Source organism: Lissotriton helveticus, chromosome 9, assembly GCF_964261635.1.
Source record: "Lissotriton helveticus chromosome 9, aLisHel1.1, whole genome shotgun sequence".
NCBI classification, from domain to species: domain Eukaryota; kingdom Metazoa; phylum Chordata; class Amphibia; order Caudata; family Salamandridae; genus Lissotriton; species Lissotriton helveticus.
The window spans coordinates 879,100,992-879,126,673 of record NC_136070.1 but is presented as its reverse complement, the minus strand read 5'-3'; the positions used below and the strand labels follow the sequence as shown (position 1 = coordinate 879,126,673).

At 42.8% G+C, this 25,682-nt stretch overlaps 1 pseudogene; it reads right to left on the bottom strand.

Annotated features, from left to right (window-relative positions):
• Positions 1–25,682, bottom strand: part of LOC144783309 (cytochrome P450 2G1-like) — a 327,078-nt pseudogene that overhangs the window by 60,263 nt on the left and 241,133 nt on the right.

The window sequence follows — 25,682 nt, the reverse complement described above, 5'->3', positions numbered from 1 at the left end:
AAGTGTCAAACAGCAAACACCCCGGCAGCGTTTCCTCCAGCAGCAAAATCGTAGAATGCACAGCGCAGAATTTCCCCCAGCCCGCAGTTTTCAAATCCAGGCGGGAGGGGCGGGAAGAGGACCAGCTGCAGCGAGTTGAGAAGCGCTGCGCCTGCTGGTCCTCGCAGTCCCGAAAGCTGATGGAGACAGTGGCAGGTCCCCCTGCAGTTAATCAGACACAGGTGCAGGTACCACGAGCGGCGCCCGCGGAGCGGGGGCCGCGAGGTGTGGGTCGGGAAGGCAAACAAGTGTCAAACAGCAAACACCCCGGCAGCGTTTCCTCCAGCAGCAAAATCGTAGAATGCACAGCGCAGAATTTCCCCCAGCCCGCAGTTTTCAAATCCAGGCGGGAGGGGCGGGAAGAGGACCAGCTGCAGCGAGTTGAGAAGCGCTGCGCCTGCTGGTCCTCGCAGTCCCGAAAGCTGATGGAGACAGTGGCAGGTCCCCCTGCAGTTAATCAGACACAGGTGCAGGTACCACGAGCGGCGCCCGCGGAGCGGGGGCCGCGAGGCGTGGGTCGGGAAGGCAAACAAGTGTCAAACAGCAAACACCCCGGCAGCGTTTCCTCCAGCAGCAAAATCGTAGAATGCACAGCGCAGAATTTCCCCCAGCCCGCAGTTTTTAAATCCAGGCGGGAGGGGCGGGAAGAGGACCAGCTGCGGCGAGTTGAGAAGCGCTGCGCCTGCTGGTCCTCGCAGTCCCGAAAGCTGATGGAGACAGTGGCAGGTCCCCCTGCAGTTAATCAGACACAGGTGCAGGTACCACGTGCGGCGCCCGCGGTGCGGGGGCCGCGAGGCGTGGGTCGGGAAGGCAAACAAGTGTCAAACAGCAAACACCCCGGCAGCGTTTCCTCCAGCAGCAAAATCGTAGAATGCACAGCGCAGAATTTCCCCCAGCCCGCAGTTTTCAAATCCAGGCGGGAGGGGCGGGAAGAGGACCAGCTGCGGCGAGTTGAGAAGCGCTGCGCCTGCTGGTCCTCGCAGTCCCGAAAGCTGATGGAGACAGTGGCAGGTCCCCCTGCAGTTAATCAGACACTGGTGCAGGTACCACGAGCGGTGCCCGCGGAGCGGGGGCCGCGAGGCGTGGGTCGGGAAGGCAAACAAGTGTCAAACAGCAAACACCCCGGCAGCGTTTCCTCCAGCAGCAAAATCGTAGAATGCAAAAGTCCACCTAGAAGCCACAACGCCAGTACACTCCCTCAAAATATTTGTCCAATGACTTGCTTCCAAAAGCCCTTGCACTTGGTGTCACACATGGCTACCATTTCCCGTTTCTCTTTTTCACTTTTTTTACTTAACCTAAGCCAGAACATTTATTCGCCCTTAATTTCTTCACCTTTCATACCCAGCTGTACATTGAAAGACAACACTCTTCTGCCTTTCAGACAGAGTTGTGCTACACACATGCCACAGGTGCATGCATATAGACTTAAATTACAGGCTGTTCAAATACATTCTTGAACACTTACAATTTACTTTCATGAAATAAGCCATGCAGTATTGGAAAGTCAAAAGGTGGCTAGAAATAAAACAAGAACGGAATATTTCCTGTATACGGCTGCAATGCCTTGAACCACCCTTCATTCGAAAATAAAATCGACAATATCACACTTTGACCATAGCCACATCACAAATCTGCTCATACAACAATACGGTCCTTGAAGTCCTAAACATCACCAATAGGACTTTTAATCAAATGTTCACGTTACTCAACAGTAGGACTTTTAATGAAATGTTCAGGTTAATCCCCTACAAACAAAATGATTGTACAGTAGCTGCCTAAATACTGATATACTGCCATATTTGCTACTGAGCAACCTGCTGGTTCACCTTTTATCATTGATTTTGCTTCTCATGTTTGTGAGTTGTAGAACTGCATACAGAGGAGACATTTATATACACTTGCATGCTGCATAACTCCAAATCCAATCAATCAATCAATCAATCAGGAGTTTGTTAAAGCGCGACTACTCACCCGTAAGGGTCTCAAGGCGCTAGGGGTGGGGGGGGGTTGGGGGGTGCAGGTTCCATTCCATCAAGGAGGGGGTCTGTCGAAGAGCCAGGTTTTGAGGTTTCTTGCGAAGATGGGGAGCGATGTTGTCTGTCTGAGGTGGAGCGGAAGGGCGTTCCATGCTTTGGCCGCGAGGAAGGAGAAGGAGCGGCCTCCCGATCTGGTCTTTCTGGTGCGGGGGACCACAGCGTAGGAAAGCTGGGCTGATCGTAGGGTCCTTTGGGGTGCGTGGAATTTGAGTCGGCTGTTCAGGTATGCTGGTCCGGTGCCGTGGAGGGCCTTGTGTGCGTGGGTGAGCATCTTAAAGGTGATTCTCGCCTCGACGGGGAGCCAGTGGAGTGTGCGCAGGTGCTGGGAGATGTGGCAGTGTTTTGGCAGGTTGAGGACCAGTCTTGCGGCGGCGTTCTGGATGTTCTGTAGCTTGCGGATGAGGTTTTTGTTTATTCCGGCGTAGAGTGCGTTGCCGTAGTCGAGTCTGCTGGTGACCAGGGCGTGAGTGACTGTCTTTCGGTGTTCGAGGGGATCCATTTGAAGGTCTTACGAAGGAGGCGGAGGGTGTGGAAGCAGGAAGATGAGACAGAGTTGATCTGGCGGTCCATTTTGAGCTCGGAGTCCAGGATGATTCCCAGGTTGCGTGCGTGGTCTGTGGGGGTTGGCGGGTTTCCGAGGGCGGTGGGCCACCAGGTGTCACTCAAGGCGTCGGGGTTTGGGCCCATGATGAGTACTTCTGTTTTGTTGGTGTTTAGTTGAAGGCAGCTGTTTTTCATCCATTTGGCGACGGCTTCCATGCCTTCTCGAAAGTTGCGTCTGGCGGTGTTGGGCTCGTTGGATAGGGAGAGGATGAGCTGGGTGTCGTCTGCATATGACACAATGTTGAGTCCGTAGGTTCTGACGATGGGGGCAAGTGGAGCCATGTAGACGTTGAAGAGCGTCGGGCTGAGGGAGGAGCCCTGGGGGACTCCGCAGGTGATAGGTGTGGGGTCCGAGAGGAAAGGGGGGAGTCTGACCCGCTGCGTCCTGCTGGAGAGGAAGGAGCAGATCCAGTCGAGGGCCTTGTCCTGGATTCCTGCATCGTAGAGTCTGCGTATTAGGGTGCGGTGGGAGACTGTGTCGAACGCCGCTGATAGGTCGAGGAGGATGAGGGCTACTGTTTCTCCTTTGTCCAGTAAGGTGCGGATGTCGTCTGTTGCGGCGAGGAGGGCGGTTTCCGTACTGTGGTTTTTTCTGAAGCCGGATTGGGAGGAGTCGAGGATGTTGTGTTCTTCAATGAATGTGGCGAGTTGGCTGTTGATGGCTTTCTCGATGACTTTCGCTGGGAACGGGAGCAGGGAGATGGGTCTGTAGTTTTTGAGGTCGGTGGGGTCCGCTGAGGGTTTCTTTAGGAGGGGGATCCAACTATTTGACTCAATCACAAACAACATCATGGTAGCTCACAGGCTTTCTGAATCATTCACTAGCTTACCCTGATCCTAGATGAACAACTTAGACCTCAAAGTAATGTAATACTATTTTCAACTATTAACCAACTAAAAGACAAGTAAGGTTTGAAAATGTAGATAAAAGAAAGTACCTTAGGAATAATGTACCCCCGGAACTCCGTATCCCGAGTCACTGCATGAGGAACTCCCATCGGGAGAAGGTCACAGAATCGCTGGATCTCATGCATCACAGCATTTGTATAAGGCATCTTGGTTCGGTCCTCATAGGATGGATATCGGTGTCGGCCAATGATGCTGTCAATTTCCTCGTGGACTTTCGCTATCAAATACATAGAATCACATTTGAGCAATATACAAGGAGTACAAAACATCAAAAAAAAACATCCTGACATTTTTCATTACAATACATCATATAGGTTTGTTCTACATTCCATATCAGTTGCTGCAGATGAAGTCAAACGTCTTACCAACTGATATAGCACATAGGCTTTGCCAGGCTTGCTTTCAGAAGATTGCATATTAGCCGCAGGATTGTGAACTTTGGACCTTTACAAGGAGTGAATATTTTTATATAGTATGGGAATAAACAACTGAAAAGGGGAGATTTCCTGTAAGTAGTCATCATTGGGTGAGTGCATGTTGACATCTTTTGAAAATGTATTCAGAAAAAATTATTAAAAAAATAATGGAAATGAAACAGTACTTCCTCAACTCATTCAACATACCACTACTTACTATATAGGGGTATCCCACCTCCCTTGCAGACACCACGTGAATCAGCTAAAGCCAATCAGCATAAATCACTCGCCTCCTTTCCTATAAGCTCCTCCTCTTAACCCTGCAATAGAGAGGGAAATTGCCCACAATACTGCCAGTTACTTTTGATTGCCTTCTCAGAAGTCACCACGCAAGATTCAGCAATATAAAGAGTAAACAAATGGAACAAAACCTGCTGATTAAAGGTAAGCACTGTGGCTGCTAGGCTCATTGAGGTGAGTTCAAAGCTGGCTTCCTGTTGCCACATGGTAAGTGTTAAAGGTTGTTTGACAACCTCATAACCTCTTTTTTTTTACATTCACCATGCTTATTTATAAAAAAAAATAGCTTAGTGACTTCTCCAGCATGCAAAGGTGTTTATCTGGGCTGTGGAATTCAATGATCAATCGTCACAGTTGTGGCCCTCATCTATTGCTAAAGCAGTTGTGATATATTATTCCACCACATTTAAATTGTTATCTTGACTGTGGATTCATATTTTTTTTTCCTCATTTACTGCCCATCTCACTTTGAGTGTATTTTTCCAGCCTGTCCGTACCCACACTCAGTGAACTGAGAGGCATAGGTGGCTAGGGATTTATCCTCGTCCCCCTACCGGCACTAAGACTGGCTGGTATATGCACTCAAAAATCCACTGAGATATCTCTATTTCATAAGCTTCTTGAGCTAGATGACCTTATCTTGAAAAATGCCCCCAACCGCTGGGAGTAGTTCCAACCTGGCCATAGAGACTTCAGGCAGCTTAATCATCGGACCGCAGAGGTTAAAAAGAAAAACAAAAACCTCCTCCGGGTCTCATCGTGATTTCAGGATTTCAGGATATTCCCAAAACTTCTCTTCTTTTGGCTGCCTGTTCTTAGTAAGTCCAACTTCGATGTCACCAGGAGCGAAGATTGCCATTCAAAGAAGGAAGGAGGAATAGAGTCTGTCCATTTTATGCAGATTTGCCTCCTAGCCAGGAGGACAGCATAAAAGAGTAAAGATCTTACTTGTTCTTTGACATTCTCTTGAAGACCAAAGAAAACTAGGGGAAAATCCAAAATAACCGGCGTGCTAATTAGGTCAGACATAAATTTGCCGAAGCTATCCCAAAAGGAGGCTAATGCAGGGCATTCTTTAAACATATGGATGTCCAAAGCCAGGGCCAGATGCCACTTCCTACAACATACAGGCTTCTCTTTGTTGGTTTTTGATAACTTCGGCGGGGTAAAATAAACCCTGTGGATAGTATATAGATGGTTTCTTTTTAGCCATGCAGGCTTTACTACATCATGTAACAGATTACAAGAAGTTAGCCACAGGGTATCGCACTCTTGTTTTGACAAGACACTCCCCCATATATCTTGCCCAAGTTTAAACTCTCCGTCGTCCACTGCCTCCAACACTGCCTGATACCAAAAGGAGACTTCTTTTTTCCCTTGTCGTCTGGACAGGAGATTAACTCTAAATCGTTGCCTACCCCTAATAAGCTGCCTCTAGTAGTCTGTGACTGAGCCTGAACCCAGCTAGCCAGCTGGAGGTATTTAAACCTAGATAAACCTGTCCCAACCCTCTACCTGAGTTGTTCCCATGTTAACAGTGTACCTTCTATGAACAGGTCCCCCCAAACTACCAGGCCTGATTCCCTTGAAGGGGCTGCCAAGCTATCTCTCAGACATTCTGGACTCCCAGGTGAATCCCACAGCAGAGCCTTGTTAGAAAAATAACCCAAAGAGACAGCCTTCCTTAAATCTGCCCAAGATTTTGCAAAGCGCTGTAGCACCTTTAGCCTAACCTTCTTGAAAAATGTAACATCCCCAAACTTAAACAAAAAGCCCTCCAACGGTAAATGTGCCCCCTGAAGCATTGCTAAAAACATCCCTCCTATCCCAGTATTGGCCAGCATTTTTAAAAGCATTCGGGCATGAGAAAATTGGAATGCCCAAGCGTAAATTTGAATGTCAGGTAAAGCCAGACCCCCCTTCTGTCTACGACGCCTCACCTTTTTCCAGGCCAATCTCGCTTATTTATACCCCCACACAAAAGAATTCACCTCCCTCTGAATTTTATCAATTAATATGTAGTCAATGTGCAGAGGAATCTAATTAAAAAGAAAAGAGATTTTAGGGAGTATCGTCATTTTAGCCAGATTGGCCCTACCAATAATTGAGAGAGGTAGTGAAGTCCAGGTCCGCATCAGCTTTACACATTCTCTCGACACTGCCATCAAATTTGTTTCCGCAATCTTAGCAATATCTTGGGCTATTTTAACTCCCGGATATCTCATAGTAGAACTTATTTGATACTGCTGCATACTTGCCACGTGGTTCCAGACCATAACCTCAGTTTTAGTCGCATTGACTACGTACCCCGAAACCAAACCAAAATCTTGGGCTTGACTAATATCCGCTGGAAATGCCCTGTCAAGGTCAGCCGTAAAAATTAAGATGTCACCAGCATACAGGGCTACCTTCCTCTCCCACTATTCATACCTAAAACATTGAATGTTAATATCCTCCCTTAGCCGATGGGCAAATGGCTTGATATGCAGATCAAAAAGGAGAGGGGAGAGTGGGCAGCCCTGTTTAGTGCCCCCAGATATATTAAAGGGTGCCATAAGACCACCATTTACCAGCAGCCTAGCTGAAGGGCTTCTATAGATGGATTGTACGGTGCCACAGAACTTCTCACCGAGATAACATTTCTTCAAGGCCTCCGACAGGTACAACCAATTTACTCTGTCGAAGGCCTTGGCGGCGTCTAAGGTAATTCCTGCCAGAGGTAGAGCATAGGCGAACGCTAGATCTATTGCCCCAATAAGATCGTAAGTTACATGTGATAACTGCCGTTCCCTTACAAAGCCCTTCTGATCTAGGTGCAGGACATCCCCCACCACTGTACCCAGTCGAGCTGCCATTATAGATGTAAGGATTTTATAGTCAGCATTCAATAAGGATATGAATGATATGGGTCTATAAGACCCACAATTAGAGGCCAATTTCCCAGGTTTCAGTATCAATACTATAATGGTGTTGTTCCATGAGTCCGGCGGAGTCAGGCCTTTTTTTGAAAATCTGATTATAGGGCCTAGGTATAAAAGGGATTACCTGATCCGCTATAGCCCTATATATTTCTGAGGGTAATCCATCTGGCCCAGCGGCCTTGCCCTTTTTAGTATTAAAGATTGCTTCCCTTACTTCAAGACAGGAAAATTTCCTCTCCAAGTATTTTTTTGTTCTGAAGTAAGAGAGGGAAGCATCATATCCTCAAGCCACCTTTGGGCACGCTGGCTATCTGTATTGCCATCCTCCAGATAGATGTTCTGAAAGAAGGACTGAAAGGCATCTCGAATTTCTTCATCCGTTGCAGCAATACCTCTTTATCTCTAATCTCTTTAATATAGCTCCTGGCTCGATCTGATCTACTCTTCCAAGCAAGAAGCTTGCCTGCACCTTCCCCATATTCAAAATGGGAGATGTTGCTGGCTTCCCACCTTCGAATCAGCCTAGTGTTCAGAATGCTATGAAGCTGGGATATCAAATCCTTGATCCTATCTCGCTTCTCCTATAGGATTTCGGAGGACATTGCAGAAAAAAGATCTACCTCTGCATCCTTCAGTCTATTCTTGATATCTGATATCTCCTCCTTATACCTTTTGTTCCTATAACAGGACCTGTTAGTAATGTGTCCCCGTAGGAAGGTCTTCAAAGAATCCCACACTGAGGTGATTAAGGCTGTACCCTCATTCCCCTCTAAAAACCATGACACTTCTTGTGAACAATAGAGTTCCTCTTCCTTCTCCCCTAGGATGGCACGATTAAAGGACCAATTCCTAATTGGGCTAGATGTTTGACATTTGAGAGTCAAGAGGACACCAGAATGGTCTGAGAAGTGAGGAGCCAGATATACAACGCTCTTAACCATACTCCTTAATGGATTAATATTTTTGTTCCTGCAGCCCGATTCATTATTTGCAGCTTGTTCCCAAAATACGATGTGGTTGCGGTATTCTTTGACCCCATTTGCCTTACTAGCTTTTGTTTTCTCCATCCTCTTTCCATGTGGATCTTCTCTAAATGGGACACGTCTCATCTCTGTGGGAGGAGTCACGGACAAGACTGTTACTAAAAATAGATTAAAAAAGAGAATATTTACAGTGTTTACCTTTTGTAGGTGAACCATGCTTGGGGACATAGCTCATTGATACTGGGTAGTGCTACATCTGATATTACTAGATGCTCCGTCTTTTGTAACATTTATCAAGGAATCAGCTTCAACATGGCTGCACACAGAATGTTATAGTGCTGCTGACTTGCATTGAGGCACTTCTCTTTCTTACTGTCTTGTTAAAAAACCTTGGAATGTGTCAATAAATGTTTCCTGAGGTAAGTAAGTATTCCCAAATAAGACTGCATTACCCAGCATGTAGTCATTGTATACCTCTTCAATCCCTGGTGGCACTGCGCACATAATAATGTGGTGCATGGCTAAATACTTATAAGGTTCCAAAGGTGAGACCTATTGGCTATGGTGATGCTTTGTTGTATATGAATTTAGTGTAATTTTCCCGATTCATGCCCATATATAGGTATAAATCACCCAATCCTTATATAGGCATAGAAATCATAACCATATTTAGACTTAGCCTATGCAGTCCAAATACGGCATGGCTACTTCCACTAGTTCCGAAAATCCACAACGATTTCTTAGAAAAACCCACCTTCAGCAGTCAGGGACTTCCCCTTGCTCGAATATTGATTTATCCAAGAACTCATGGAGTTTTCAAAGAACTGAGTCTTTGATGACCTTATTATGTCCAACCTTACGTCAAACCAGGCACCTTCAAGGTATAAATATGCCCACACTTGCCCAGGCAAACACACGGTGGTTTGGAGCAGCTCGACTATCTACCTGCATGACACAGCTCGCCGAAGCAAGTGCCGAAGGAAGCCGACCCTCCAGCAGACGCACTGAGAGAGATGCTGTATTTTCTCTTGCCGAGAAATCCAGCACCAGTGTTTCCAAGCTACCCTTGCGGGTTGTTGGGAAATTGAATCTTGAGAGAGAGAGATACCAGACCTCCTTCATTCTAAACCAAGATACGGAGCTGATTAGACCCTTAGAGAATTCTTGGATAGATTCTTGGCAAAAGAATACTGAAACTAAGCTACACCTCACTTACTTCTTCCCTTGTACTAGACCTAGGTTAGGTACACCGGGGTAGACTGAGTAAAATAACTATCTATTGTTTCAGGGACTCTAGAGATACATTTCTTATTCTTGGGGAACAAAGTTGTCATGTTTATGCGGTTGTCAGAGAATAATCCCTTCTTGTTTATTCGAGAAAGTTTCTAGTGACCTCTGAGCTAGCTGCCACTCGCAATTAAGTCCAGTATATTCGATAGAAACCTAGTAGACCTCAGTCCTACGTCAAATCTATAGGATATATTATTTCAATGTGCAGAGCCTATTGGGAATATAGGAACTACACTACATGGCGACCAACGTTTGGTAAGGCGTTAATTTAACGCTAGATACTAGAGTAACTCAGTAGTGCTTTTCACACAGACCCCTTTTTTCCCATAAAATACTCCAAAAGACGTCTGGAGTGGGTAAAAAGGATATAATATCCAACATAACTGAGTGGGACAAAAAATCCTATGTACTAGTTTTTGGTTTGTTCAATGTTGAAGGATACAGTGTTCCAAAATATTGTGCACCTAATCTTTGTTTCCTTGAAACTTGCTCTGCAAACATTCGGTCAACAAAATGTCAGAGAGTGACGAAGAAGGGAAAGAGCTGCATTAGCAGCTCAGGCAGTTTTAGACGACACAAGTCTCCAACAAAATGACCCGGATGCTATACTCATCCCGGTAAATATAAGGAAAACAATTACTATAAAACTTATAGAAAATAGAGTATCATCGAGAGGTGGTAAAGTAATATTTGTTATAGAGGCACATGAATATTGGCAGACAGAGGAATTCTATTCATGGATTCTGTTTCCTGCAGCAAATCCAGTAACACATGAGTTCCACTACTACAAAATAGAGGAACCTCCAACGGAATACGTTCCTTTCGAGGACGTTGAAATTCGGCTAACTTACCAAGAGCATCAGCTCTGGTTTAAAGGTGCCCTACAACATCAAAATCACATTACCAGGCTCGGTCCACTAGGTAGACCAGAAGCAACATGGCCGGTACTAGCCAGCTATACACCACATCCTGACATTGAAAGAATGACAGGTCCAGAACTGTTAGCTCAGCTAAAACAGCTAATTAAAATACATAGACAGTTGGTTCAATATGTAATGCGGACTTTAACAGTCCAACCTGCTGTAAGAATTCCACAGCACACCCCTCACCAGGGGAACACAAACAAAATTACATCACAGATTATACCATCAGTCATTGGTAAATTAACCGCAAAAAGGGAACAAATTACGTTCTGCTTAGCTCAAAAAATTACTCAAATAGAGGCAGTATTTCCTGATAGTACACCTCATGAAAAACACAGGATTCTGACAATCTGTTTACCAATGGGGATAGAACCACATGTATAGGACTGCAACACTTGGGGTACAGTCTTTGCTTCAATCTACACAAAAACACATGGTGTTCCGTCTATGGCGGTAATACCAGACGTCCTAAGACTGATTCAAAATGAATACGGACCAGAACCTTCCTTAAATCTTGGTATGAAGTTACTAAAAGATTTCAAACAGGTCTCGGCTACACTATTAGCTAACATCAAAGGTGAAGCAGCATCCGAGGCAATCCTCCAAAAACTAAAAGAAACTGACATTACTGAGCAACCATATGAACTTGCCAGAATTATTGAAAAATCCTATGAAGAACTAGGTAGAGATAGTTTGGGTGGGAAACCAGTAAAACCTCAACTAACTGAAAATCCTGAAAAAGTTTTTATTAAAAATAATCTCACTACTCCTAAAAAGAAGTTGGAAAACACCAAACAGACACTTCCTAAAGAGAAGCGTTCTCAGTCCAGAGGAAGGTCTCCTCAACAGGAGCCCTCTGAAAAGAGGTATAACCTCAGAAATAGGGATAATTTGAGAAAACCTGATAGATATCAAGATATTGATACACGTTCCGCTCGTACCTTTCAGACTTCCTCGCAGAAATCCGAAAGAAGAGGACGATCAGAACAAAAAGAAGAACGCGTGAAGTCCAAAGACGAACAGCACGTTCCAAAAAATACGAAAACTCAATTCACCAAGAAGAAGGTAGCAAGTCTAAAGATCAGACATGCCGAGGATCTTGAGGACACAACTCAAGAACGGGCAGTGGGCCCAGACAATGCTAGACAGCGCAGCAGAAGTCATCATAGCTCGCAAGATCTTGAAGGATCATCTGGAGACAGTGGACTTGAATGAATGCATTCAAGTCGAAATTGCCGACACCAGGGTTGGTGTACCCCATAAGTTATATGAAGTAACACTCCGGATGGAGGGGGACATAACTAGGAAAATAAAAAGCACTCTTTTGGGAGAAGCTATCTAAGGGTTATGACATTCTTCTAGCTGAACAAGACTGGCCACCTGAATTTATCAGGGAGTGCCCACATGACGAAGAGATAATTATGCCAGCATTCTGTAATCACATTCCAATTCATAAAAAATACACCTATGCCCGAAAATGGGCTGTAGCCCAGGCTCCAGCATTATTCAAAAATCACGTAGGATGCGATGAGCAATCTTCTCACCATAAAATCCAGTTAAAAAATCAACCTACTGCACAAAGGCAGTATCCAGTTAAGCAAGAAGCTAAAAAACAAGTCAGGGAGATCTTAGATCAACTTGAATACCAAGGGGTGATTGAAACATGCACCTCATCTATGAACAATCCTTTGTTTCTTATCTCCAAGACAGACAATACATATCGTCTAGTTTTGGACTACAAACACCTAAACTCTTGTTGCAAAACTTTTGCGGTACAAAATGCACACAGTGCAGCACTGATAAATAACATCGTGCGGAAAAAATATAAAACTACAAATCAGATATTTTTAACGGTTTCTTCTATCAAAACATTGCACCAGAAAGTAGGTACTTGACCGCTTTCTCTATAATGGGGACACAGGGACAAATTTGCCACCTCCCCCAGGGATTCATTAATAGTCCAGGGTTATTCTCAGCCAGAGTAACAGAGTTACTACAAACATATGATGATGAGGCATCATCGTATGTCGATGACATCTATCTTACAGACAATGATTTGGACGTGCACTTGAAAAGTGTGAACTCCATAATACTTGGGTTCGCTTCTGAGGGGTACAAATTCAATTTTAAGAAATCACGAATTGCCCACCTCAACGTCCTATTCTTAGGATACGAGTTATCAAGTGAAGGCAAAAGCCTGGCAGCCAACTTTCTAGAGAAATGTGCACTGCTTCAACATCCAAAAACGCTGAAAAACTTACCGTCAATTCTAGGTTTCCTGAATTTTGGAAGAACTTATGTTCTAAATTACGCAGAAAGGGTTAGACCTCTCTTCGAACTAATAAAACCTGATTCCAAATCAACTAATTGGACTCAAGAACACACAGAAAATTTGAGTTCAGTGCAAACAGACATGTTAGCAAAAACACAATTACAGACACGCGACAACGTACGCAACCTTGTGATTCGGATCATCCCAGGGAGATACGGATTCACATACCTAACCTTTAATGAAGGTGAAAATGTACCAATAGCTTACAAATCACACTTGTACGCACAAGCTGAAATGAAATTCACTTCTACAGAAAAGATTCTGACAGCGGTTCAAACTGCAGTGGCAAAAGACAGAGCTCTAGCGCAGGGTAAACGGATAATGATCATTACAGCTGTACCTGCTTTAGAGGCAGTGACAAAAGCGAGCATTTCAAATGTTAAGGCTTCACATCCGAGATGGATACAATGGGTTAACTCTCTTGCTGCAACAGACGTTGAATACGTTTTTGACCCCTACTTGATAATGCAAGAATTTCTCCAATAAGAACTAGAATGTCCTCTGCCGACTGAAATTCTGCCTCTAGAACATTACGGATGTAGAATCTACACAGACAGATCAGCACAGCCCGCAATTGGGGGTAAACAAGCCTATAGTGCTGCATGCGCGATTGTTAAAGGTTGCTGGCGCAAAGGTAAATTTCGACCTATGATCACTAAAACTCAATCATTCGGAGACTGTACAGCTTAGCGAGCTGAACTACAGGCTTTTAAGATGGCGCTTGAAAATACCGATCGCGAATTCCCCACACTCATAGTGTGCGATTCGTATTACTGCATCCAGTCTTCTAATGAATATCTGCAGAACTGGGTTCAAAACGGTTTCAAAGACGCAAAAGGTGGCACAATTAACCATAAATTGCTTTGGAAAAAGTAGTTTTTTTGCAACAAGAACTACAAAAGACTCACGTGATTCATACACTGAGTCATCAGCGTGATGGCGTTCACGTTGCAGGGAATTCATTGGCTGATGAGGCCGCGAAGGCAGCTGTGCAAACGGCTTCCGTAGCTGCAATCACTCGCTTAAAAACAAAAATAGACGGTGAAACAATGCTAGCAGTAAATGCCTCAATGAAAGGCAGCTATGGAGTGTTACCTCTAAATTATCCGCTCGGGTATAAATACATAATTGATGCAAACTCCGTTCCCTTTGCTTGAATCCCTGGAGTGGGGGATAGAGTAATTCCAAACAGGAACCAGAGAGGTGCTTTGGTTTACGAAGCACATATGGGAGAGGGTCTGACAAATCAAGGGATCTTAAAATCTCTAACAGAATTAGAAGAGATGTACTGGTGGCCGGGAATGAGCGTCGAAGTTTACAAATTCGGAATTAACTGTGATACCTGTTATAGAGATCATAGCTTTGAAAGCCACCAGGTACCTGACTACAGTGTAGCCAGCCCAGTACAGACACCACTGTTAGACAGCATTAGACTGTCTACACGCAGACGTCACCATGGACGGATGCGGTCCCACAACTATTAGGACAAGATTCATTTGGATGGGGCCTCAGCGCTGCGCTGACGCCCAAACTGTTATAAAAGATTTGCGAGTCTTTATTGGCACATACGCAATCGGCACGCTGCATTCTGACCAGGGTCCTGCGTTTAGCTCTCGAGCTTACAAGGAGGCCATGGCTAGCTTGGGCATTGCATTGCGGTTCTCAAGTCCATTCCATCCTGAGGGAAATGCGGAAGTAGAATGAACAAACGTGACATAAAGCAATCTATAACAGTTAGGGTATTAGGCTCGGTTGACGGGTGGGTCAAACATCGAATAAGTGTCCAACGTAGTTTTAATAATCTGCCAAGAAATTCTCTGGGTGGAATCACTCCATATGAATTACTATTTGGGACTAGAATGATCATCCAGGATCTTGATCATCAAACTTCAGTGGTGGAACAGAAACCCTTTGATATCAAAGACCGTTTGGCTGTTTTATAGGACTTAAATGAAAAAATAAGAAGTCTGAGTAACAAAATACAGAAGCAAACGACCACTGAAGAAAAACCATCTGTCCCAGCAAGACCCGTCCGAATTCCAAAGATTGGGGATCTAGTCAGGGAAAAGATCGCGGTGAAGAAGGAATTTAGGCCTTCTTACAGAAAAGCAGTACCTGTCTTAGCAATCCACGGAACAAGATCAGTGTTACTACCGCCCCTTGCTGGAAAAAGGGACAACAGAATTGTGTCCATCGACCTGGTCAAACCACATCATGTGGCCGATAATAAGTAGTAGGAACAGTGTACTCTCAAGATGTAGCAGATGACCAAATCTTGCTACAATCTAAGAGGTTCAAACTGAAAGACTTATCACCTTTGATAAACCTGCAGTAAGAAAAGAAGGACTATGCAACAAAGCCATGGAACTTGTACCTCTTGAAACCCAATTAACAGTTCGTCAAGAAACACCTGTCTAAAATTATATAGCCTATGACAAAGGAAGAAACAGCTCCAGCGATTCCAAAAAATCCGGATCAATCCCAACAATTGACAGAACTGCCTCTGGCTATTTCATCAACTTTGATATATTTTCTGAGGATCCCAGTGAACCTGAAACTATGCCAACTAATAAAAAGTTTGAAGAAAAAATAACAGAACTCTTTCATCAACTTGAAAATACATATCTGGTTTCGCCATGGGTTGAATTTTGGATTGTGTAAGGTGTGCTTTTTCTCCTACTTTGGCTCATTCTGGTTTTAAGTTTGGGGCAGATGGTAGATGGAAAATACAGTACAATGGACACAGCAAGTAAGAACATCAACTTGCTCCTGAAACCTCACAAGTCATTTCATCGTGAGCGCAGAGACCTGTCATCAGTGAACATCACAGCCATTCCTATACCTGGTGGTATAGCATGGGACACAACTGATTATGACATTTATGGCCCGGTGGAACTGTTGAAGATTCCGCACCAGTTTAATGTTTCTTTGAGTGACTTTGTCTCACCCAGCACATTTTCTGATGATTGGGACTTTGAAACTGTTAATAATATGATGACAGATTTAGAAATGTCAGCTAAATTCACAAAACATGAATACTTAGAAGGTTCATCAGATTATGAACAGCTGTATTGTTTTAATCGTTATGTCACCATTATTTGCACAAATCTGTAAACCTTAGAAATGTTTTTACTTACAATCAATGGGAACATTGTCCAACGCCGCCAAAGGGCAACTCTAAAACATTTTATGAAAAGTTTCCGTACTTCTCAGGTTTTAATGTCACAAATCCAGAAACGTTTTATTTCAAAAATGTGAATAAGACAGGAATGAAAAACATGCTGACCAATACTAAAGAAATTTATTCTGCGAACTTTTATGCTCAGCTGTCTACATTAGGTTTTAACTTTTGGAAAGACAACATTGAACAAAAACTGTCTGGGGCACAAAAGACTGGCAGGTGCAAGGTTTAGAAGCCTTGTTCAGAGCCTGCATTATCCCAGAACAAATAATGTTTTTAAATGACACTGTTCAACAAACATCATGTCTTGGCTTAGCTAAGATAAAAGATTTAAACAAACCGTCCATACCTAAAGCCACACCTGACAGTAATGGCACTGCAGATGAGGAGGTAGGTGTAATACAGATTTTACAACAGAACAGAACTAATCCTGAATGGAAAAAATGGTAATCTGGCCCACAGACATGAATAACTGTCAAGCTAGATTCCTGAACAAAACACAAGGGTTCAAATTAACTAGGCCAGACCCAAGATATTCCCAGAGACAACATCCAGGGATAGTTACAACATACAGTGTAGGAAAACTATGCCTTGAGTGGCTACAGAAATCCACACTTCCAGAAATTAAACAACACTTAACTTTACTTAAAGAAGGCGTTGATTTATGAGACTTCTTGCTTGGACCTCGTAAACCACGTCAAAAATGTTTTATATACGCCGGTATATACTCTGCTTACAATGAAGCATGGAAAGTCATGCAAATGGAAACTGCAGAAAGAATACAAGAAATTGATTGTATTAATCTAGAGAAAGCTCTCTCTGTAGTGGACAATGGGTTAACGACTCTGTCCTCCAGAATTTATTCTTTGGACAGAATTGTATCATCTGCTATTGACATAATAGAGCAGGACTTGCTAATGTTACAACATGGCCAGTCTCAATTAGGTTCTATAAAGCTGCTAGGCTGGACATTACAAAATCTCCATTCAGGCTGCGTGCCATGGCGTCTAATCAACACCACGTCATTGTTTACTGTCTTTAACCTTACAGTTAAACAAATCTCTTTGGCACCAAGAGGAGCAGACTATACAGTGCTGAGCATAGAAAAACTGGAAAGACTACCATTAACTGTTTCTGAGAAACCAATCGTGGAATGGATAATACATGGCACCATCACGATACCAGTGACGATTTTCCTGTTTCAGTATTGCTTAAAACACGTACCAGCGGGCCTGTATGAAAGGTTAGGTAAAGAATACATTAAGTCACCCTGGAATTCACCATACACACACAAATGTTGGAGTGGGGGAAAGGAGGTATTTCTTAGTGGAAAAAATTGTAAGAACTCGCTAAGCGGTACACTTTTATGTCAAGGTACTAATTTACACGGAGCCTGTGAGGGTTCTTCAAATAACCTTTCTTACCACCTGCACGGTTCTCCCGCAGCAGTGATTGACCCAGTTTTTAGGCAGCTATCCAATGGTAGCTACATAATGTTGAGTGATCACAGCTGTTGTAGAATAATGCTAGGTATAGCCTATCTCGTTAGTGTGTCAGCCAGGGTCACTTGTTGTATGCAAGTATTGTTCCCAAAAAGCAAGAAAGACAGGGAGTCAGCGTTATGGCCTTCACTGAATATCCCTTCTATACGAATTGATACTTTAAGCAGAATGAAAGCCATTCTTTTGCAAAAAACTGTGCCACTGACCTCGTCCAGAGAAACGTATGATCTGCAAGCTGCAAGAACTTCTGCAGAGATACACACCTTTTTATCAACAAACTGCCCAATACATTTTGCAGAAATGTTAGGTCGTATCTTAAACATGTCTGATACGAGTGGTATTGTACATGTATTTAAGACAGTTTTTTCGGGACTGTTAGCACCCTTTCAAGCAGTCCTATGCATTTTTCCAAATTTCGTGCACTTTGTGTTTGGTGGCCTGCTTCTTCTTTTGGGACTCATAGCAGGAATTCTATTTTTATTTCTTCTGCTCCGATATGGCAAGTCCAGTCACCGACGATACCCAGACTACCATGGAGAATGCTCTCCTAGCCATGCGGCACCGTGACAGAATTACATAGATTCTTGGCTAGGCTCGTTTAAGAGATCTGAATACCACATGGTTTCTCGCGTTCAGACCAATCAGGCAAGATTGCATCTTACCTGTTCTACGATGCCTGCTTTGCGGAGAGGAATGCGTGTTGGACATTTGTCTTACACTTTCATCAGCACTGCCAATGGATGCTGACGCGTTACTGGGTCCGGTAATTGCTCACGTGTTGTGTTGCCCCAAACAGCTACCTATCCTGATGACGGCATTCATTGAGATCTCACCGGCAAATCCAACTGGAGGTGAGATACGCGGATCGACAGGCACACTGGTACCATCTGATTTAAACATTGCTAACGCCGCTGACGCTGACGGCGATGCTTCTCATCTGTGCACAATCTACTTAATGAAGTACTTCCACTTTCACCTACTGTGGTAGACGATTTCTTTGCCAGCCTAGACGATTTGGTGTTTTCTCCTGACACCGAGAATAACTTTTGAAATTTGCACACAGTGTTCCATGAACTCTGAATTTGGCCTTCGCTTTTCATAACATAACAATCCTTCCAAAGCTTTGGAACTCTATTTTTTCTACGACTAATTTTGACTTTTTCCCAAAGAACTTGAAAATATATATTATTTTTTTGGGCACAATGTAATCTGCTTAAAGTAGAACAATCCTTAGAGAACAAGAAATTCCCTTTTTTGACTACTTCCTACAGACAATTTTTGACCTTGTCCTCATAACCAAAATATATTCTGCTATGGGATGGTCTCGACTTCTTTTTCTGTTATTAAGAGCCATTTCATGAATGTGCATTTCATTTTTGTTTTAGTTAGTATTAATGCTTTCATGCTTTATACTTCATATGAAAACACTATTCTTAATTGCGTAGAGTCAAATACTTTTTTCGTGTGCAAACCTTTTCAAATGCATTTTTTGTATTTTGGGTGGGGATTGTAAACACCTGCTTTAAATATGTTTTAGTGCTTATAATTTAGTAATGTTTAACATAATAAAGTGGAGTGGGTGTTGTATATGAATGTAGGACCCTAGTGTCATTTTCCCGATTCATGCTCATATATACCCTATCCTTATATAGGCATAGAAATCATAACCATTTTTAGACTTAGCCTATGCAGTCCAAATACGGCATGGCTACTTCCACTAGTTCCAAAAATCCACAACGATTTCTTGGAAAAACCCGCCTTCAGCAGTCAGGGACTTCCCCTTGTTTGAATATTGATTTATCCAAGAACTCATGGAGTTTACAAAGAACTGAGTCTTTGATTACGTTAATATGTCCAACCTTACGTCAAAATAGGCACCTTCAAGGTATAAATATGCCCACACTTGCCCAGGCAAACACACGATGATTTGGAGCAGTTTGACTATCTACCTACACGACACAGCTCGCCGAAGCAAGTGCCGAAGGAAGCCGACCCTCCAGCAGACGCACTGAGAGAGACGCTGTCTTTTCTCTTGCAGAGAAATTCAGCTCCAGTGGTTCCAAGCTACCCTTGCGGGTTGTTTTGAGATCGAGTCCTGAGAGAGAGAGATACCAGACCTCCTTCATTCTAAACCAAGGTACGGAGCTGATTAGACCCGTAGAGAATTCTTGGATAGATTCTTGGCAAAAGAATCCTGAAACTAAGCTACACCTCACTTACTTCTTCCCTTGTACTAGACCTAGGTTAGGTACACCGGGGTAGGCACATTTTAGAAGCACCAGTTGAGTACTTTTAGTCTTTATTTATTAATGTATGTATTCTATGTATTTTATGGCTTGGAAACCATATCATGCTTTTACAGTATTATTTTATAATACTCTTCGTACTTTACGCATTGTACTTTGCAACCAGTATTACGATTGTAGCAGTTCATTTCCTCTGCATGAGAAAGAAGACTGTTCAATAAATCCTTTTATTGAAAACGCCTGTCTCTCTATTTCTCTGCACCTCTGGTGAAATGAAGCATGCACGATTGACTGAGTAAAATAACCATCTATTGTTTCCGCGACTCTAGAGATACATTTCTTATTCCTGGGAGATAAAGTTGTCATGTTTATGCAGTTGTCAGAGACTAATCCGTTCTTGTTTATTCGAGAAAGAGACCACTAAGCTATCTGGCACTCCCAATTAAATCTAGTATATTCGATAGAGACTTAGTAGACCTCAGTCCTACGTCAAATCTATAGGATATATTATTCCAATGCGCAGAGCCTAATGGGAATATAGGAACTACATTAAAGCTTGTTTATATTCTTGCTGGTTTACTGCTTTCATGAAACACAAGACAGTCCCCTTGGATGGGTTTCCCCACTGTCTCATTTTATAGACCTGTCTCTCTGGGACTCCCCCACTGTGTGTTATCGGTTGGTGTTTTGTTTTTGGGATTTGTTTTTTGTTCTATTTCCATTTTTCCTATTATGTTTTTCACTCTTGTTTCCTGTTCTCCTTCTACATATGTTGTATCTTGATTTATTTACTATTAGTCTTTAAAATCCTTTCCTGTTCTCCTTCTATCCTCTTATGTAACCCTCGAACCAAGTGGCTCACTGTCTACTTCTCCCACACTTTTCAGCTCCTTCAGTTTCCTCTCCAATAATCATAACCAGATCTAATGATATGATTCATAGATATTCAAATGTGGTCACCATGAAAGTAATCTAGATTAATGCCAAAGGCCTTGAACATTCAGTGAAACAAAAGGAATTATCTGACTACTGCAATAGGCGACATAGATTTGTTTCAGGAAACCAAAATAGGATGTTTTGCTGTGGCTAGGTCTATGACTTGACGTGTTCTGCAGTGATTGCAAGAAAAACTGTGTCTTTACTCTCATGTTGAACTGTTCAGGACTATCCATAAGTGCCTCAGAACAGGGTAACGAAGGAAGATGGCTAATCATGAGACTTGATTTAGATATATACTCTAGGTGTTTATGATCCCAACATAGATGATCCTTAATCTTGGACTGCGTTAAACTCTAAATTTGTGCTACTCCCAGCTGCTTTCCATATTACTGTAGGTGGGGAACTCACTTCATGAATGGACATAATTCTACACAGACAATCCCCTTATAAATACAGACCTCCCAAAGGCTCATATAAACCTGTATAATATCTGCTCTTCCCTTACATTAATGGATGTTTGGCATCTGCATAAACCTACAGGATGCATCTTCACCTTCTCCCCACCACACAATAGTTTCTCTAGGACAAAGGGGCATAATTACCAAAATATCACACAGCGCGGCAAGTCACCTTGCGGTGCTGCACACCCTTCAGCCAGAATCCAGATTAATGGTACAACCCCAGAATGCTTTACCCTCCATCAAGGCACCATTAAAGGCTTCCTGCTGTCTCCAGTTTTATATCTGCTGCCAATAGACCCTCTCCTTCTATTATTAAACACATTTTCTCATAGTATAGGTTTTAGCTTTAGGAGTTCATGATGTAAAACTGCAGTTTATGCTGACGACATGTTGATTTTCACTAAAGAAGCTGACTCTGTTATCCCAGCCATTCTGAACATCATTCAAGACTTTTCTTGTGTTCAAAATAGTTTATTGAGTTTTCATAATAAGCAATAAACAATACATTCAAAACTTTTCTAAATGTTCAGATACTCCTTAAATATGAATAAGACTGAGCTTCTACCTCTCAACCCCCTTTGTGTCACCATCTGCATTAATAGCACTGTACTAAGCAGTGGCCGATTACCAAATAGGCAAAGTAGGCCCTAGCCTATGGGCCCCACTCCTTTTAGAGGCCCCGCCACAACGGATCAAAATAATATTGATTTGATCTTGAAAGACAATTACAAAGAAGCTTTCTTGACTATTGTTGCCAAGATACAAAAAAAATGAATCAACTCAAAGAAAGGAGAACTTTAGATTAAAGACTATCTAGAGAAAATACTGTATTGATGGTGTTTAAACCAGAGACATCAGATTCAAGCCGTTTGTCTCTTAAAAGCTCATCTTATAGCAGCTGTCAGTTTGTAAAAATGTCTAGTGCATTGGATATTAGGAGATAATTTGCGAGGGGGGGCTTGAAATGTCTACTGCCTAGGGGCCTCCACAGGGTTTAATCCGGCACTGGGAATACATTGGCAACCAAAATATATTAAATACTTAGTTATATAGGAACAAAAAAATATTGAGACAATCAGAGATCCTATTTCCTCTTAGGTCTCCTAAACACATTATGGGGTCGATTCCGATTCGGGGAAAAACCGCTCCGAATAGCCGTTCAGAGCGTTTTTCCCATACGAATCGTACCCTGCAACATCCCCCGTACGTACGACGAAGTACGATTCGTAGCAGGAGCTGGACTACGTACGAATCGTACAGAGACCGTACAAATCAAATCCCCGTACGAATCTCCCTCGGAACCCACTGTATGCGGCATCCGTACGGTTCGTGGCTGGTTTTTCCGACCTAGCAAGTACGATTCGCGTCGGGTACGCACCGTACGCCACTTTTTCTACGGGAGCCGAAAACATCTGTAGAAGCAGAGTTCGCCTCAAAACAGGTACAGAACACCCCCCCGGGTATGGTGCGTACACCCCATGATCGCAGGGGTACGCACCCTACCCCTGCGATTATGGGGTGTACACACCGTAACCCATGTTCGCTGGGTGTACGGTGCGTACACCCTGCGATTGCGGGGTACGGTGCGTACTCCCCATGATCGCAGGGGTACGATGCGTACCCCTGCAATCATGGGGTGTACAGACCGTACGGTGTGTATGTGAGTGTGTGCTTTTCCGTACGAATCACCCTTACCTGACGTGGACCGTACGAATCGCGTACTCATACCCCGGTCCGGATCGTACTCGTCGGGTCGTACAGCATAAATACGCTTCGTACGGAGAGGGTTCCGGATACGAATCGTACGGACTTTTTTTTCCAGGATCGGAATCGACCCCTTAGTGGTGTGCTCGAATGGAAACGTTAAATATGATATTCACTCAGTTAATAAACTTTCTATCTAGCATGTTGTCAATATATCTCTCCAACTCTTTTTTCTCTGCAGTTGACTAAATTACTGCATACTTCCCATTAAAAAAACAAAAAATCCAGAATCACATAAAAAAACTCAAACATGTTGAAGTTGGTTGCAATCTACCAAACTGGTTAAATTACTAGACATCATACCTTAGTACTCAGGGTGCTCAATGGCTAATTGACAACCCTTCACCACATCCTCCGAGCCTAGTTATCCAGCGATATCTATGCTCTCCCTGTCCTACAGTATCACTCTTAACAATGTCACAGCGCAAGTTTCCCCACTTGAAACAAACACTTCTAGCCACTGCTAAATCCTTAAAATTAGTAGTCAAACAAGTCTCCACTCATCAATAAATCTACGTTCTTGTTATGATGGAACAAGAATCTAACGCAGACAACTAACTCTTCCACATGTAACCCCCATCTCGGCAACAATGGTATTTCGCTCAATAAAGATCTCCACCATGGCTCAGAACCTCTAACGTTTGCCACTTTTCAGTCAAAATTCTCCTTAACCAAAATTGAGTTCTACAATTCCAATCGCTAGAATAACGTTGGTCTTTGTTGTGCAATAGCTCTGTTCGTAGCATATTCTAATTTCAATTTATTTATTCTAATTACCTTTTTGCATACTATAAACAGCCATGGTGTGAGGGTACACGCCGGTGTGATGATACCGACAATTTGATGATTGGATATTCCTGGGAGGAAGATAAAAGGTTTTGCTATCATTTGGGTGTTCTTGTCATCATATTACTCTTCTCTGCTCTGATGATGGCTCTCACAATATTGGTGGGAATTTTTTTAATACTGTGAACACCTATGGAGTGAAGGTATGGATTTTTAGCACAATGCTGGTCCTGGCTTTATGAGATAATCATTGTCATCATGTGGGTAACCATAGTATGATGATGGTACCTACGTCTGGCTGATGCTGGCCTAGGTATAATAGTGGTAATTTTGGCTTACTGTGACAATCTTTAGAGTGAAACTGTCCGCCACTGACTTAAGGCTTGATGGTACTGCATTTGATATACTGTTGGCCCTAGCATCATGATGGCAATGTTTTGTATATTATGGGCGCCCATTTATATACACCATCCGTTACATGTAAGTAAAGCTGTAGATGGTGGTATGAAACTATCACTTATCAGTTGGGAAACAGAGGCCTCTCGTATTTTATTCTGTTGTTGGCAAACCATGCCCACACATTATGTCAATATTTGTAACTGACATACCGAACCTAGTTAAAATTAAGGTCCTGATTTTGAGTTTGGTTAGTGGTAGTAAGTCCAGAATGGTTACAGGGGACACTATTGGTAATGATGGTCATCCACCAAGCTTTTTGTTTAAATAAAATAAAACACCCAATGTGTGAGTTTTCCATTAAGGAAATACATGATGATTCCCCACATCCAATCTATTTTGTCCCTGGCTCTAGGGGGTCATTATTTGCATTCACTGTCATGACCACAAGCTTTTCCTGGCAGTGACAGACATAAAGAAAGAAAAGCCATCAGACCTAAATAGGGTGGGCCGTATGATTAGGCCTGGGCAGGGTTCCGCTACGCAGAACACCGCAAAATGACAAAAAAACCCTGCCAACATACGCAGCGTTCCGTAAGTGGCCGAGTGGTTTACCTCGCGCCATTCGCACAGATTTTTGAAGCTGGGGGTTTGTCCAGAGCTGTAAAATCAGCACGAACGGCATCCCCCACAGCGCAAGAGGGTGCTGCTTCTAAACTGCAGCTCAAGTAGAAGTTTTAATTGAGTGGCAGCTTCCTCAACGCAAAGTTAAGGTTTCTCAACGCGAGCGGTAGCAACCATCCACGACCGCCTTCTTTGAGAAGAAGTGGTCTAGTGTTGGATTTTCCTTGCTCGGCAACTTACTGTTAGCGAGTGCAAGCAAGGAAAAATCTGTGTACAAAAAACTCTGCACACTCCGCAAATGGAGCAGAGTTCACCGCCCAGGTCTAAGCATGATGGAGTTACCCCAAGAGCTCCTACTGCATCGGGCTATCAGAATATGTTTTCAGGTGGCAGAGTGAATGAGAGCACTACCTTCGAAAAACTGACAGTTTGCCCAACTCATGATTCTTCTGGCGAACCAAGCGTTTGATGGTCATGGTACTCCGGTATACAGACAAAATATCAATTCCAAAATATAGAATTGCAGTAATATCGAAGTGAAAATATAGAATGGACAAGAATATGGGCAACAATAATATCGAATTTAAGGTAAGCAATTTATTATCAATTTTCATAAATATAGAAAGTCAAAATATCGAAGTATATAATATAGGTATTAAATATTTCGAATTTTTAATAATATTGAATTTTTCAAAGTGTTTTGTGTGCTAGTATATGTGTGAAAAGTGTAAAAAAATGTTATAATTTATTTTAAGTAATGAATTTTATGTTATTTAATTTTTGCGTAATTTAATTCTGTAGCGGGTTGTGGGTATATAGGTGACTAGGGTGGGAAGTAATTTAATTATAATTAATTACATATTTTAATTTATTTTTTGGTAAATATCTGGAATTAATTGTTAAATAATTTTTAATTGGTAATGAATTACATTTTAATTGGTAATTAATTTGTATTCATTGGTTAATTGATAATTATGTTAATTTAATCCATTTATTTCCCGTAGCGGGTTGTGGGTTTATAGGGCAAT